Source organism: Chelonia mydas, chromosome 8, assembly GCF_015237465.2.
Source record: "Chelonia mydas isolate rCheMyd1 chromosome 8, rCheMyd1.pri.v2, whole genome shotgun sequence".
NCBI classification, from domain to species: Eukaryota; Metazoa; Chordata; order Testudines; family Cheloniidae; genus Chelonia; species Chelonia mydas.
In genome coordinates this window covers 91,058,643-91,074,745 of record NC_057854.1, presented here as the reverse complement: position 1 = coordinate 91,074,745, position 16,103 = coordinate 91,058,643, and the positions used below count along the sequence as shown (strand labels likewise).

The window sequence follows — 16,103 nt, the reverse complement described above, 5'->3', positions numbered from 1 at the left end:
TCACTTGACTTACTTTCATCCCTGGTACAAGGCCAGGGTCTACACAGTTAAGGACCTTAAAAACCAAGAGCCATCTGGTCAGAATGGCCAATCTGCCACTTTCCTCTCACCCAGGCTGAAGAACACAGGGTGGGCATAATGTGAAAGTGGTTCCTCAAGCCAAGGAGCAAATGCGCTTTTCTGCATTCTACATAAGCAGCAAGTGATTGAGATGGTGTACTGGAAGTCCTGCTGGTGGGAATTACAGTAATGGAGGCCTCATGGTCACAAGGCTCTTTGTTGTTGTTGCAAGGTCATTACAGAATAAATATGACAACAACCTCCAACTGAAAATAACACTTTGTGCCACAACTGATACATGGATTTCCCTGGAAAGGCTGTCATTAAAAGATTAAAAGTACCACCAAGATCCTTCACTTGCTGCCTCTGAATGGGTTCTCTCAATAAGCAAGAGCATGATGACAGAGAAAGCAATCTCATAATGGCGACCTCCAGCCATTAGGAAGACTTCTATTTTTCCCAGGGTTGAGGATGAGTTTCTATAGCAATAACACATCCATCGGGCAATATCCAAGAGAAATTCCTCTAAGATAAAGTAACCTTGTTGTGTGAAGGAAAATACTTGACATTTTTTATTTTTGTGGTGTTGTTTTTTTCTTGTAGTCTGTGGTACTTGTTCTAGACAAATATCTATATATAACCTGCTGTTCAGCGTGTGTTATGCTTCCCCCACTCTGCCTAATCCAAAGTGATTATAAATCTGCTACAGCTGCCACTTACGAGACTTAGTTGTTTAGCCCAAGGTGCAGAGGCTAAAACTTTAGCTCCGGATGCCCTGGGTTAAGCCCTTTAAGGGGGGAACATTTTTCTGGATTTCAAAATTCTGAAATTTGAAATTTTGTTCAAATTTCAAAATGTAAAATATTCCAATCAGATCTGGTTGTTATGCTTGCTAGAAACTTACCGGCGCAAGTTCTGCCTGGTGATTTGGTAAATGTTTTTTACAAGAAGTAATACATACACAATAACACCAGCGGGTCTGTAAAGGAGGATTTTGGATGGAGCTCTTTCCCTTCATCCACATATATTACCAAAACTAGGGTAACAGCTCCTTCTCAGTGAGGTGTAAGGTGGTCTTTCTGTGAAGCTTAGTGTTGACCAAATGCTTCTTGGATGTTCATTGTTTGGGGGAAATAGCGTTAGTCAAAATTGTTAGCCCACAGTTGATTTAAGAGCCAAATGATAAGCTACACAGGAGAGGAGAAACTGAGCAATCCCCAGCCATGGCTTCATCCAGTTAGATAGACTCTAATACCTGCTGGAAGAGGTTGAGGTTGTATTTTATGAAACTCATGTAGTTCAATGAAAATGTCTTTTCAGAACCCCCCAAATACATATTAAATACATCAGTGGGGGTTTCTTGAAGGATTTATGGGAACAGGCATATTATAGTACCAGGTTATACATCGTACTAAGAGGGAAACAGACATCTTGGTTTGGCGGGGGGGGGGGGGGAGAGAAACTCTCTCCTCTATTGCTTTACCTCACTCTTTCTTTCTTGGGTCAATAAATCACTTCAACACAATCCAGGTATGTAATAGATCATGTTCTGGATTTCCAGATACAGTCCAACAAGATTACATGACCTAAAATAGATTAGCACTCCATTGCATTGCTAAGCAACGCACCATTATTGTTGTTTTGGGCTTTTTAAACTATTGCTGAATCTGACAGTTGTGGTGGTGTTTTCAATCCTTCCTTTACTACTTCAGGTTTCTAAGGTGATGTTTTCTCCCTTCCTTAATATATCAAATTTACTGATGTCTGTAGTCTGCATTTGGATCGCCGATATTCCACATAATTCTTTGCTGCATCCTTTGAAGAGCTGCTGAAGCCGATAGAAAGCACAGTGGAGTTCATTTGAGTCCCAAAGTTGCTGGCTGTGGCTGCTTAGGAAAAACCCCAACCCCCTTGCTGCTGCTGAGAGATGGTAAACAGGGGAAAAGCAACAGACGAGGTGATGTGTGGAAGGGAACATCATCCCCTTTAAAACTAGAGATGAGAACAGTGAACGAAGTGCTGATCAGTGGCAGTTGTGAGAGTAGAAGTTAGTTCTTTCCTTTCATTTATTAAGCAACATAGACTGATAGCTCTTTAGGGTCAGCGATCATCTTTGTTCTGCATTTGTACGGCACCTACCACAATGGGGTCCTGGTCAATGATTGGGGATGCCACTTACTACTGCAAAACAAGTGATAAATAATCATTTATATCCTATGTTAACTGGAGTTTTTAAAGAAGTCCATTTTCCCTTGGCTTACAAAAGGAAGCTCTAGTGGAAAATAAAGAATGCTCTGAGCCTGTGACTTTGTGCATTATGTTCCACTGTTGGACATTTTTGCAAATTATAGGGCCATTATTTTCTATTTCTGATCCTGAACTCTTACATACACTAATATATATTGTACTCCATATTATTTATCTATTGATGGGGAAGGATATTTGTAGGTCGAATAATTCCCATGTTATTTTGATGCCCGACAAGCACTGTAAGCAATGAAAATGCTTAAACACTTATTCGTATAAACAGCAATGATGGAGTTGCCTAACCAGCCTTGCCATTCTCCCTACTTTTGAAATCAATCAGATTTAAAATATCCTAAAATAAGAATAGCTGCAATTTATTTCCTTCCTCAACATTTTCCCCTCCTTCATTACCACACTTCCTGGCTTTGCTTAAAACAAAAACACCAAGAAAAATGTTTGCTGTATTTATGAAATTTTGATCTGCACGATTTATTTCACTTTCATTTTTTCAGACTGATCATTGCATTAAGAGGCTGAGTAAAGCCAGTATGGTTTTATCATTGCTTCAGAAAGAAAAGCTGTGTGATCCAAAGATTAGCTTCTGAAATGTGATTCTGAAGAATGCTTAAAGCATTTTTCTTCTGCTGCTTGTGCCTGATGCTGGAGGAAGCTCTGAATCTGTGGCTGCCTTGTATGTCAAAATGCCTTTAACTTTTGCACAGATGATGTAGTTTATTTTTCATAACTAAAAATATTTTAAATAGTCGATAGCATTTGCTCTGCATTGATTTGTAAAAAGGCTGTTTGCTTGTCAACTCAAAGCAAGAATGCGAGTGGGAAAGAATAAATTGTATATAGGTTGGTCAGTTTGTGCTCGATTACCATAATTGTCCTGATCAATAAATGTTCCCGATGTTAACACAAAGTCAAGAAGCATTACAGTTCTTATAATGAAGCTCAGCAATGAGCTTGACCAGATGTAACATTCACCATTTAACTTCTTCTCCTTATTATTCTCCCCACCACCCTTTCCAGGACGCCACATCCTGGACCCCACTTCAGCTGCTTTGTACTGCGCTGGCAACTGTAAAGCTAGCAGAATCAGCTCACTGAATCCTCTGCTGGTGTACAAGTACCCTGGTGTGCAGCCACCTCTTCCCAGTGCCGAGGACAGGGAACATTCTCTGGTGAAAGCAGGCGTAGCCAGGGGGTTCCTTCCTATGCCATTACAATCCCTGGGTTCTGGATCAGGCCCTTGCAGCCATAGGCTGCAAAGGAGTGGTGGAATGGTATTGGGCCAAGAAGGCGTCTGAATGTTAGAATAACCATAAGGTTGCTCTTATTTACACCAGAGACCAGCCTAGCCCTAGAATTAGGTGAGTGTTATGATAACTTACAACTGCAAGTGTCTCCTCCTTTCCCCTGGTCTTGCATGAAGACCAGAGGATCTAGCCCTGTGTTCTTAGTCCCTTTCCCATATATAAATTCTGATTCCTATCTCTTATGCAACAGTGTAAATCCAATGAAATTTTATCAACATAAGTGAGATCAGAATTGAGCTTATAGCATTTAAAACTCCTTTTAAAATGCCCTAGCATTAACATCCTATATTTGCCTCCAGGCTCCTAAGCTATACAGTCAAGCTGGAAAATAGGTTTTGTTAAATTCATCTCAGATTAAGCGGAATTTGCTGGATCCACGAATTGCTTCCTCCTAGGCTTTCTGTAATTGTAGTATTTAATGTCCTTGGGATTGTAGTATTTTGCTATGACCTCTTACCTATAATGTATTTCTAAATAAGAGAGAAATAGCAACAGGTTGTAAAATTTAATACATATGAAACAGATCCAATGAAATTTTGTAATATCTGAATATTCTTAAATGCAACAATAAAGCAAAATAAAAAACAGAGCCTCTGATTCTTTCTCTTATAGCCTTTTCCTTAACATGTTTTGGAGAAAACTTGGCCTAAACTTAGGAGGAAACCCCATAATTGTCCCTTAAAATTTGAATTGCGTCAGTGTAGATAAGACACAAGGCCAAATTCTGCATTGATGTAACTCCATCAGCTTCAGTGATGTTACACCACAAATGTATCTGGCCTGTGGTTTACAACTAGTCCCCTTGAGGCAGGACTCTTGGAAGCAGGACTGTATTTTAATTATAAACAGACAATTTGTTTTGGATTGAATACAGAGCATGAAAATGTAACTGCTATGGGCACTAACTACATATATGGTGATATTATCCCTGTGTCTCCAGTGCTCTTTAGTTTAGTTGTCCAGGTTTTGCAGGTGGCTAAATGACCTTACAAGCTTTTTTTTTTTCTTCAGTGTCTGAATGAGCCCCAGTTGTATTTAAGATTACACAAAATTATAGTGCTGCCTGAAGCCTTTTGTTATACATCTTGCAATCAATTTAGCAGAATAGCAGTTTATTGTTTGCAAGGATGCTGTATATTTCAGTTAACCACCTAATCACTGGAAGAATTTTTTCTGTTTTGCAAGCTAACAGATGTTGCTGAAACTCTGACTTGAGACTCTGTTCACAAGTGCCTGAATACAAAAAGGCATCGCAGGAAAGGCATGATCTGCTTTAAGGGGGAAAAAGGTCCCACAGTCATTGAACGAGTTAAAACACTGCTTGAAATGGGTTAAAGCCATCTTCAACCTCTTTTCATGTTGATCAGATTTTGAAATCAAACAGTGGGCCAGTTTTGGGAAAAATGTGTAACATAGCTGTGAGGTAGGAAACTTCCTCCAAAAAATTAGGAAATGGAGAAATCTGGTCCATATATATCATTCGTAGAGGATATGTTTGAGGGAGATGACAAGATCTTTGGATACTTTTTCATTACTGACAGGTTGTTAGTATATTGCATGGTAGACCAAAACAAAAAGAATATACTCCTCCTTCTTTGCATATGCACAATGTGCCTCAGGTGGCACATGACCAGGATTCATCACCGAATTTGGTCCACTGTTTGGATCATTAGCTTCCCCGGCCCAGGCCAGGTACTGAGGGGAACGCTGATCCATGTCCCCCAGGAAAAGTACTGGCATGAGCTGTACACAATTTGTGGTATAGTCCTGGCAAAATGTTGGATGAAAGTATTTACCATCTTTTGTGGTTTTTAGCGTATTGTGAAATGTAAAGAGCTCAATAGATTTTCACAGCTTGGTTTGTGAAATCAATTTCCAGCTCAACAGCTTGCAAAATTGTGAAATCAGCGTCAAGTGTAAATTTATAATATAATGTATAAAGAGACACAAACCAGGGGACTTGGGAATGAAATGGCAAGAGACTTATGCACACTGGTTTGACATCCAGAAGTTGCATGGGAATCTGTAGATCCACCAACCCATGATTCATCTCGCACTGAGAGACAAGCTGAGACACCAAGGTGCTGACGGCACTAGGTGGACAGAAGATGCTAGATCTTTCCGTTGAGCAGGAGCAGGTGGGGACCCACTTGAGCTCAGTTTTCTTTTGGGTATGCTCTTACTGGGCACTGGAGGACCTTCAGGAGGCCCTGTTTACTCAGCAAGAGATGATGGGCCATTTCACCTCTGTGCAGCAAAAGGTGAATACAGTTGGTTAGGTGACCATGCATGGGGTGACAGTCAAACAAGGCATTACTTCTAGTACATTGCTGTCAGTGGGCTCCTTCTCTGGTCCTGCACTGTGACCTCTTCTTCCCTTTCCACAGTGCATGAAGATGTGGCAGGTTTCCAAGAGGGGAGCCAGTGGAGGAAAAATTTCTAGCAGTTTCGAGCACTCAGAGTAAAGGCTGTGAGCTTGAGGATGAAGCAACAGTGGTGGTTGTTTTTCATTGGTTTTTATAGTGTGGCAGAAAATAAGCCATCCTGTTTGCTATCAGGACCACTGATTCTTATAGCCTTTGTACTGTGACTTCAGCACAATAAAAAATATGTCCCCTAGAATCCTTAGGTTCTGGGCTCCATGGTCAGAGGAGGCCTGAATACAGAGGGTGTCATCAGGCCCATGCATCACTAATTAATGTGCCAGCTGGCCACTTATTAAGCAGCCTCTCATGAGGTAGGGTTGCCAACCCTTCAGGATTGTCCTGGAGTCTCCAGGAATCAAAGATTATTATTCAGTTAAATATTCTGTCATGTGATGAAATTTCCAGGAATAGGTCCAACCAGAATTGGCAACCCTATTTGAGGATGTGGAATAAGATGAAATCAAGTGTCCATCCAAGGAGATAGGCAGGGGCAGATCATGTGCAAGATCTCAATATTTTGGAGGATCTAGAAATTTGTTGGATCAGTCCCCTGTTTAGATCAGCTTGTGGTCTTTGTATTCAAACTTGTATCCTGAGAAAACTGAGCAGGTGTATCACAAGTGTAGGTACTTAATCATTATTTCCCCAGATACAGTTAAAGCTGCATAAAGCTTTGGGGTTTCCCTTCTTTGTACCTTTAGTATCTGAGAGCAAGTTTAATACATCTCTGAAAAATCCCTATAGGAAATGCCTTTTTTCCCTGGTGGTGCATTCCTCATAGTTTACAATTCCACTCAAAATTCTCTTAGTTGTCTTTATTAAAGCCATCAGTTATTACTTCCACCTTTTTTGCCTGTTTGTATGAATAGTTCAAGCCTAATGATACAGGAGGTGTCTGATGCTAGGACTAGCCCGCTTCCTAAGATTAGGTCCATAATAACCCCAGACTCTGCAGGTTGTTTCACAAACTGCCTAAGTAAGCAATTCTCCATGACCCTTTATAAATCCTTTCTTCTCTTTAATTTTTGCCTGATTGTTATCCCAATCAATAGCTAAGTAATTGAAATTCTTCATGATCAAGGGCCTAGTCTTTTTACAGGCATAACTTATCAGTAAAAGAATTTTCTTATCTGCTTTCCTTCTTTTTGTAATTGCATAGGTTTTATGTCAGTTGTACATGTACATAAGAAGACAAAGCAAGGTTGTAGATAATTATGTACACAAAACCAATCAGCAAAAATTACATAGAGCATACAAGACATTTATTTTCAATATATACTGACCTTGGATTATTCACTTCCCTGCTAGATCTGAAAAGACTCTTGAGACAATGGGCCAGATCCTTAGCACCACTCTACCTACTTCCAGTGGTGCAAAGCAATTCTATAGCCAGTTTCACCAGCCCCTTGAAGATTCCACCTCTATTGACGAATATGTGGTTAGTGTAGAGTTGTGTTAGTGGAACTGCCTTCACCATCCTTAGCCCCGGTGCAGGGGTGTGGCTGAGGGAAATGAGCATGGTTGGGTGGTAGTCTGTGTGCCTTGGGAGTCCGATTGCCAGAACAGCTCTCAAACTGCTTTAATTTGTGTTGGGGTCCTGACAAATGGAGATTAGTTCTAGGACCTGGGGGCCTATGGTGCGGTTTACAGACCCCTCACTAAGATAAAAGGAGTGGTGGAATGGTATTGGGCCAAGAAGGCTCTGCAGCTGCCAGGCATGTTCCTTATGGAGGATCTGCTTAAAAGGGGAGCTCTGGCAGTCAGGTGGGGGAAAGAGTAAGGGAGAGACTGGCTGAAAGAAGGCAGGCAGGTGGTAGTTGCTGAAGCAGAGCAGTCTAGAGGGGGAAGACCAGGACTGAGTAAGACTCATCTAGGAGAGTGGGGAACTGATCTTGTCCCTTTTCCCTCTTCTTTTACTAGGGGGAAAAACTGGACTCTCGGAGTGAGCTTGGAAGCTACCTTCCCCCTCCCGCCCAACCTGCTGGGGCTCCAAATTACTGAGACTGTAGAAGAAGGCTGGGGCTACATCTCCAAGATGAAGGGAAACAGGGAAGGTAGGAAGAGGCCCGGAGAGGCTGATCTGGAGTATCAGCCAGAGGGGTCTGAGCCACTCCTTGCCTCTCTCCCCTTGGTCCTGGGCCGGGACCCAGTGAGGAAGGAGGGCCCACGTCCTCCTACCCTTCCCTAGTCCCCCTAGCCACCTGAGAGATCCTGGGGGACTCTGGCCCCAGAGTGAAGCCCGCTACAGGGCCATAAAAGTGTCTTAAAGCCTCCTTGCACATCCCCGCCTATCCTCTGTCTTGTACTGAGCACAGTCTGGTCAGACTGGATGATCTTGCCTAGTGTGTGTATTTGAGAATTGTGGACTTGAATGGCTAGATAGCTAGAAGGTGTACTTCCTTCATCTGTGCCTAAATGTTGACATTCTTTTCCAGTTATTCGTTTCTGATAAAGGCTCAGATCCTGAAAGTACTCCCTCTTATGGAACTCCCATTGACTCCTAAGTAAAGGTCCAAAGTCAGTCTTTCCATCAGAGCTTCTGTGGGAAATTTGCTCAGCCATTCTGCATATGATTTTATTACTGATACATAAAAACACATACATGTATGCACATATGTACTCCTGCAATGACAGTCCACTGACAAGGAACAGCACAACTATGGGCATGATCTTGCATATAGTCAATGGGAGTTTTAGTACTGATTTCAGTAAGACCAGGATTGCACCCTTAATCCCCAACTTTTTCTCAAGCACACTGCAGAGTTTTCATTCCCGCTTTTCCTTCTAGAATAAGTCATTTATCTCTATCCTGCCTCTGACCTCCCTCTTTGATTGCAGTTAATGGAACTGTCACCTTTATGTACTCATGTTCCATTTCTCAACCTGTCTGGACTTTGGCCTCCAAAGGTTACCACTGCTAGTGAAGTAATATGATTAAGTGAGTCTTTTTAGACAGATTTATGCAAAGAGTTTCTTCTCCAGCAAATGTCACATCTAGTCTAGTTCTGTAAAAGAGAATATTTCAAAGATGTCAACTGCCACTGAAAAACACTAAATTGTTCTACAGCACTGGTTAAAAAGACTGTGGACCAGATCACAGCAAGGCTGATTTACACCATCTAAGGATCTGACCCTACTGCTTACAATAGTATTTTTTTAATAAGGAAACAAAGAAAACAGAACTTTTCTTCTACATTAGAAAGAAGAGCTTCCACTAGTTACCATGTAATTAAAAAGAAAAGTGATGTATTTTAAGAGTGCCTATCCGTAGGGGCATGGATCAGCGTTCATGTCGCACTCCTCGTCAGTACCCGGCCCAGGCTGGGAAAGCTAATGATCTAACCAGCAGACCAAACTTGGTGATGAATCCTGGTCATGTGCCACCTAAGGTACATTGCACATATGCTTGGAAGTGCCTATCCATAATCCATGGAGGTTGGGAAGATTTTGAAAAGCAAAAGGTAAAACAGATCTTCTTGTTACTGAAGTTTTCCTGAGTTAAACCAGGTGGTAACATTTGAAATAAAACAAAGGAAAATTCAGTTGTCTTGCATTCCTTGCAATATACTAGATGGTACCTTACATAACAAAGAGGCAAATATCTACAGTATATTTTATGACTTTATATTTACGTTTTGAGATTCTAGAAGGTTCAGTGCACACGCAACTGCGCTTGCTGGATTTGACATGAAACAAAAATATAATAATATTCTGCACTGATATAACACCTCCCAACCTCGGATCTCCAGGTATGTTTAAAACAGTAATTCCTTAAGACTCATAATACCCTCAGTGTTTTCACCTCTTGTGATTTTATTGTGAGCCTCACAATATTTGGTGTTTTACTTAAAGCTGCAGAAACTGGAGTTATATAACTATGGAGAACCTCAGCTTTCATTTTAAAATAGTATGTTTTTAGCCCTCCTGATTTTGGAGAAAAGCTTGAAAATGTGACTCAAATACACCCTAAAGGCATGGAAATAAGAAGACAAATAAACCCAGAATTTGTTTTATAAAAATCACATGATTTATTAGCCAATCTCATGACATTTTTAGGCTCGACTCATGATGCTTGAATGCTTGATGTTGGCAATATTGCACTCCAGAGGTGAAGATATTGTTATCTCTATTTTATATACTGGCTAGCAGCCAAACTTTCAAAAGTGGTCACAATTCTGGGTGCCTCCATTTTTTTGGGTGCCCAACTAGAGATAACTGGATGTCTGAAATTGGGCACCCAACAAATGGAGAGACCGAGAATCAGTGGCGGCTCTTGAAAATATTAGTCTAAGTCTTTGTTTCATTAGCAATGAGTGATTCAGTAGTCAGAGTTGGAAGAAAGAGATCTTTATTAACGACACTAAGACAGTATTCCATGCTAATGGTGTGTGTGTGTGAGCAGCCTGACCTTGTGTGTGCGTGTATGTTAGCGGCATGACCTCAGCTTTACTCTTGGGACCCTGGTAGCACATCAAACTCAGTTAGGGTTGCCAGGAGTCCAGTTTTCGACAGGAACGCCCGGTCAAAAAGGGACCCTGGCGGCTCTGGTCAGCACAGCCGTTAAAAGTCCGGTTGTCAGTGCTGTGGGGCTAAGGCAGGCTAGGACCTATCTGTCCTGGCACTGCACTGTGCCCTGAAAGTGGCCAGCAGGTCCGGGGAGCTACGCGGGGGGCCACGGGTCTCCTCATGCTGCCCCCACCCTACACCCCACCGGCTCTACATTTCCATTGGCCGGGGGGGCAATGTCCGCGGATGAGAGCAGCGCGCAGAGCCTCCTGGCCCCCTCACCTAGGAGATGGACTTTACTGACTGCTTCCGGGGCGCATCGCAAAGCCAGGACAGGTAGGGAGCCTGCCTTAGCCCCACTGTGCCATTGACCAGGAGCCACCTGAGGTTAGCCCGTGCCCCAAGCCCGAGACCCAACTCCCTGCCCCAGCCCTGAGCCCCCCCCATCCCAAACCCAGAGCCCCCTCTTGCATGCCAAACCCCTCATCCCTGGCCGCACCCCAGAGCGTGCACCCCCCAGCCAGAGCCGTCACCGCCCCTGCACCCCAAGCCCCTGCCCTAACCCAGAGCCCCCTCCCACACCCTGAACCCCTCATCCCTAGCCCCTGCCCAGAGCCCATACCCTCTCCTGCACCCCAAGCCCTTGCCTCAACCCACAGACCCCTCCCACACTCTGAATCCCTCGGTCCCACCCCCCCCAGCCTGGAGCCCCCTCCTGCACCCCAAACCCCTTATCCCCAGCCCCACTCCAGAGCCCGCATTCCCAGCCAGAGCCCTCACCCCCTCCTACACCCCAACTCCCTGCCCCAACCCGGAGCCCACTCCCTCATCCTGAATCTGTCGTTTCTGGCCCCACCCTGGAGCCTGCACCCCCAGTTAGAGCCCTCACCCACTCCTGCACCCCTGCCCCAGCCCAGTGAAAGTGAGTGAGGATGGGGGAGAGCGAGCCATGAAGGGAGGGGGAATGTAGTGAGCATGGGGGTGGGGCCTCGGGGAAGGGGCAGGGCTAGGGTGTTCAGTTTTGTGGGATTAGAAAGTTGGCAACCCTAAACTCAATCCCTCCTGAAACCATCTCTCTCCAGTCTCACTTACTTTACAACATTAAATAGGGCTGAATGAAATTAAAAATTCCCTTCCTGTGGACAGTTCCCACATTTGTTCTCATTCATGGAATGGAAATTCCAAAAAATTGAGATATAGAAATGTTGAAATGTTTTTTTTCAAGATTTTTGATTGAAACACAATATTTTGACATTACCAAAATCAAAATGTTTAGTTTTTGTTTGTCAGACTGACCTGATTTGTTTCGAATCAATTTAGTATTAAACTGAATTTTCCCACTGTGGCACATTGCCTCATTTTAGAAGCCTGTCCCTTATGGGGTAGATGCCCTGACTGGACTACATCTCCCATGAGCACCATACAGAACTTGATCAGAGGGAAATCTGCATTGCATTATCTGAGATAATGTCCTCTAGAGAGCACAGCCTGTAGGTAACAATGGGGATAAAAACTACAATTCCCATAAGGCAATGTGCTGATAAGGAAATGCAGTTTGACGTTTTATTTAACTTAATCAAAACAAAATGTTTTGGGCCAGTTCAACAGAACTAAATATTTCAGTTTGAGTCAAAATGATCCAAAATGCAATAATTCATTTAGATTTTTCCAATAAAAAACTGAATTTTTTGGGCAAACTTTCCCACTGAAAATTATGATTTTGTGGAAACTGATTTTCTGACAGAAAATCATTCTAATGGAAAATTCCTGCCCAGTTCGAACATTAAATGATTAGCAAAGGTCACAAAGTGATTCAGTGGCAAGGTTGGGAATAGAACCCACAGCTCCTGACCACTATGGGCTCTAACCACATGATAACACTCATCTTTCCATGAGCAGGATTCTTCTTGCAGTATTTGTGTCTCTGCGAAAATGAGAAAATTCTAGGAATTTTGTAAGAATGCTTCCTATTACAAGACTTCTTTCCAAAGAATATTCAGATAGTAACAGGGACAAGTAAACCAGGGCTCCCAGGAGCCTCTTAGGGGTATTTCTACACCTCAGTTAGACACCTGCGGCTAGCCCATGCCAGCTGACTTGGGCTCACAGGGCTCGGGCTAAGGTGCTGTTTAATTGCAGTGTGAACATGCAGCCTGAGTTCTGGGACCCTCGCAGGGGCCTCAAACCGAGGCTCCAGCCTGAGCCCAAATATCTATACCACAATTAAACAGCCCCTTAGCCTGAATCAGCAGGCATGGGCCAGCTATGGGTTTTTAATTGCAGTGTAGACATACCCTTACTCTCCAGGCACTCCCAAGCACCAGACTTAGGCTATGTCTACATGACAAGTCGACCTACGCTGCGCAACTCCAGCTATGTGAATAACATAACTGGAATTGACGTACCTTAGGTTGAGTTACCGTGGGGTCTACGCCATGGGCGATCGACAGGAGAAACTCTCCCATCGACTTACCTTACTCTTCTCGTCGGGGATAGAGTACAGGGGTCGACTGGAGAGCGATCTGCTGTTGATTTGGCGGGTCTTCACTAGACCGGCTAAATTGACCGCCGGTGGATCGATCTCAGAGCGTCGATCCTGGCTGTAGTGTACACATCGCCTTAGACTCATAGACTTTAAGGCCAGAAGGAACCATCATGATCATCTAGTCTAACCTCCGGCATGTTGCAGGTCACAGAACTTCACCCACCCACTCCTGTAACAGACCCATAATCTCTGGCTGAGTAACTGAAGTCCTCAAATCTTGATCTAAAGACTTCAAATGATAGAGAATCCACTATTTACGCTACCTGCATGTATGCCATGCTGCAGAGGAAAGCGAACACCCCCGCCACCCCCTGGCCCAGAGTCTCTGACAATCTGACCCCAGGGGAAAATTCCCTCCTGACTCCAAATATAGCGATCAGTTAGACCCTGAGCATGTGGGCAAGACCGACCGACCAGACACTTCGGAAAGAATTCTCTGTAGTAACTCAGAGCCCTCCCCATCTAGTGTCTCATCACTGGCTGTTGGAGATATTTGCTATTAGCAGCAGTCACAGATCACCATTGTAGTTAGTCTCATCATATCATCTCCTCCATAAACTTTTCAAACACTCTTGTGCCCATTACTTGTGCGAGACCTGGCACAGTATTAACCCTACTCGCAGTTTAGAATGCATGTACTATGGTTACAGCTGCCCTTTGTTCCTTTTTTCAGGAAACTCTCCCCATTTGGATAGTACTATCCTATCCCCATCTCTGAGGGTCATTTAAACAACCCTTACATGTACTTGGGATTGACCTCTCATGACATTGGACTGCAACTTTTGACCCTCAGGGCAAAAGTCTCAAAGGTGGTAGCCCTAAATACGAGCACCAAACCACAGCTCACAGTCATGGTTTGTTGATTTTGGCTACTGTTATATATTTTTGGCCCAATGCTGACAATGCCCATTTCAATGCCTGTTCCTTGGTTCAGAACTAGGCTTGTATATTGTTTCCTTGTGTTGCTCTTTCTTTGGGTTGCTGTGTGGCTTCTGTGTTCACTACAGGTGGGAAATGCTGTCCAAGCTACGCCCATAAATCCCCCTGGATTTCAGCAGTCTCACAAGGTTACAGGATTATAGCGGCTGGCAGAATTTGGGTTGCATTATAATTTTATCAGTAGTACTTTAAAACCTATTTCTCCTCTTTCATTTTTTTTGAATAAAAGAGAAATAAGTCTCCTACGGAGGCAAAAATACTTATATCATTTGAATTCTTGACAAGGTATAACACACACTTCTGTTTTACAGAGCAGTGCAGCTTGACAGCTATAACCAACAGTCAGCAGATCTTTGTAAAAGAGTTCAAAATGAAGTACTATAACCAGGTCCAGAATGAAAAACATACAGCTGCACCAGTCAGTACAGATCTTGCTGAGTGCTCAAGCAGATTCAAAGAAAGCAGAGGGGAGAATTTCAACCAGTTGTAGCTTACGTTCAATTAACCAATCAGAAAATGCATTACAAATGTGCTCCAGCCAAGAGAGGAACATGAGGCTTTCCGGCAACTGCTAGCAGTCAGGAAATTGCCCTGTGAGGAAAATTGTGGTTTCTTTAAACTGCTGTCTGCATACCCACTGCTAGCTAATATAATATTTCAGTTTGGACACGTAAGTGACCACTGTTCTCCAATCCAAACAATAATTAGCTGTGTAGCAAACTCATAGATCACTAATGCATTCAACTCAGGGTTTTCTTTAGGCAACAATGTACGGTAGGCCTTTTACTGTTGCTCCGCTCTTAGTTCAGAGCAGTGATTCTTCAGCTCTCCCAAGCTGAGGGCCCCTTTGGTACTTTTGGAGGCTTCCCTCTAAAAATGTGGTGATAATTTTTCGTTTTCAAGGAAGTCAAAATGTTAATGTTGTGATGATTAGATAGAAAATCCAATTACTCTGCAAACTCTGATAATGTTTTCTACCTGGTCTGTGTATCTACTCTGCACTCTTTTAGCAAACTCTTCATGGTCGTATCGGGCACCACGTAGAGTCCTCGGACCCCAGTGTGACAGTCTCTGTTTTAGTGAATGATTCCATGGACTGTAAGCAGGTTTTATTTAGAAAACTGTCTGTTCCTCATATAAGATGTCTCAGTTTTAAAAGGTATAAAGATATAAAGTTCAAATACTAGCAAGGGTAGTGGGAAGGTTGCTTGTCTGTGTGAATAACCACTGGAAATTATTCAAAGTGAAAAGATTTTTGGAATCGTGTGTGTGATCTGTTTATTTCTTGCATGTATGTTACTCAGGTTGGAGAGTAAAATTAAACTGGTTTGTTCTTAGCCAGCTTCAGCATCCTGATGTCCAGGCACCTAGTGAGATGGTACAAGATGATTCAGGTTGTCAGTTCCCCAAAAATTGTTTTTCTTGACATTTTCTTAAAACACAGCCTCCTTATTGGGCGTAAGCTAATTGACAGTGGGCCTGATTCTGAGATTTATTGACTGCCCTCAACTCCCATTGATTGATTTTAGTCACAATCAAGAGTGCTTGGAACCCCTCAGGAGGTGCTTCACACCTTCCAGGATTTGGCTCATCATGTCTTTAACCCCCAGAATTATTTTTATTAACCAAATCCAATATCAGAGTCGTGCTTCATACTGAGTTACCCTCAACTTGTTCCTGGTGTGTAAATGGCGGCAGCCAGTTTTCAGCAGATATGCACAAGAGATATGCACTTTGAAGTTTTGCTTAGTGGATCATCCTGATCTTTGGGGAAGCTCCCAACAATATGCTGCTTGCATATTGGCTGTAGTGGGATTTTCTCTTTCTTCTGAAAAGTGGAAACAGTCTGAGACACCTGGTTATAGGCGTAGGAGCTGAAGGCTATTTAATAAAATTAACCTGAGAAGTCAGTGGCCAGAAACAGTTTAGGAGAAAGAAAATATAAGGGAGTGGGATGAGAGAGACACCCTGCTGAAGAACTTAGAAAGGGCTAGGACTCAAAATTTCTCCCAGACTCCTAAAGGAGGTTAGTTGTTCCATCATACTTCAGTTTTCCAT

At 43.0% G+C, this 16,103-nt stretch overlaps 1 protein-coding gene across 9 annotated transcripts in view; it reads left to right on the top strand.

Moving 5' to 3' along the window:
• Positions 1 to 16,103, top strand: part of FGGY (FGGY carbohydrate kinase domain containing) — a 350,907-nt gene that overhangs the window by 142,933 nt on the left and 191,871 nt on the right. For 5 of the 9 annotated variants that reach the window (XM_043520800.1, XM_037907169.2, XM_043520803.1 and 2 more), the window contains exon 1: positions 14,581 to 14,715. The exons of 2 other annotated variants lie outside the window; for them this stretch is intronic. The gene's annotated coding sequence lies outside the window, so the exon portion shown is untranslated. Of the gene's footprint in view, positions 1 to 14,552; positions 14,716 to 16,103 lie in introns of those variants that run through there. 2 more of the 9 variants (XM_007059048.4, XM_043520799.1) reach the window with 2 other exon arrangements.